Here is a 1382-nt window from a genome sequence, read left to right on the forward strand (position 1 = left end):
TTTAAGAGCACAGACCTGCCTGATAAAAGTCGTAGGAAATGTTGTAACCTAGTCCTTAAAAGGACTGCAATCACAACTATTCCCTACTCCCAAGCTATCTGTAGATTTGTGCGAAAATTGGCTTGAAATTAACAAGGTATAGCGCACACAGCAACAGCGGTGCGTCTAACACGCAGCTGCAGCAGTGAGAAAATGGTGGCGACGGGGAAAATGGCTTGGTCTTATAGGGCAAGGACATGTGACATACACTGCCAATGACACATGCCCTTGCTTGTGTGAAAAAAAGCACTTCGCTCTGTGTGTGCGCTGCTGATAAGCTGACAGATTGCACCTCCCCACTGTAAATGCGGGAAAGAGAAAAAAAAATGGAGATCTTCATTGTTCCTGCAGAGATCCATCCCCTGCCCCTCCCCCCACCCCGCTGTACACTCAAACTGCGTATTAACATTAATTTTCATCATTACTGAGAAAAAATCCAGTTATGATTTTGGTGCACGAACAGTTATCGAACATAACCTCGAACAGCCGAATTTTTCTCAAATTGTTCGTGTTCGCCGAACGGCTCGAACACCGCCCAAAACAGCTCGAATTTGAGATTGGCGAACAGTTCGAGTAGAACAACGCTCATCTCTAGTTGTAACCTTCAAGAGGCTAACAAAAAGTCCAAGAAGTATTTTAACAGGAAACGTCAAGAGGTTTTGTTTACGGTTGGTGACATGGTTTGGTTGTCCTCAAATAATCTGCGGTTGAGGATTCCTTCTAAGAAATTGGGTCCGAAGTTTGTGGGACCATTTAAGGTGCTTCAGGTGGTGAACCAGTCTGCTGTTAGGTTGGAGGTTCCCACCTCCTGGAAGATTAATCCGGTGTTTCATGTTTCCTTGTTGAAAAAAGCTGATGTATCGGATAGGGATGCCACTGTCAAAGTTCCTCCGGTGGTGGAAGACGGTGAATATGAAATTTCTCGTATCCTGAATTCCAGAAGGCGTAGAGGGAGATTGCAGTATCTCGTCGCTTGGAAAGGTTTTGGTCCTGAGGATAACTCCTGGGTAAGGGCGGATGATGTCTCTGCTCCTAGACTTATCAGAGCGTTTCACAGGAGGTTTCCTGATAGGCCTGGGCCTGGAGGATCCGGAGGATCCTCATAGAAGAGGGGGTACTGTTAGAACCCTCCTGTTAGGTTTTTTCTATTTTGTGGTCACGTGACCTGCTGCCTATTTATTCCAGCTCCGCCCTCCTGGCTTTGCTGGACTTCAGTGTTACTTTGACTCTTTATCTAGCCAGGTGCTTTGTACCTATCTCTATAGTTTGCTTGGTCCTTGGACCTCTAAGTACTTTTTGTCTTTTTGTCTTTTTGCTCCGCTGCAAATTCTGCTAGGAGGTGT

The sequence above is a fragment of the Phyllobates terribilis genome, unplaced genomic scaffold, assembly GCF_046119375.1.
Source record: "Phyllobates terribilis strain yellow unplaced genomic scaffold, ASM4611937v1 Scaffold_2__4_contigs__length_985480577, whole genome shotgun sequence".
Classification (NCBI taxonomy): Eukaryota; Metazoa; Chordata; class Amphibia; order Anura; family Dendrobatidae; genus Phyllobates; species Phyllobates terribilis.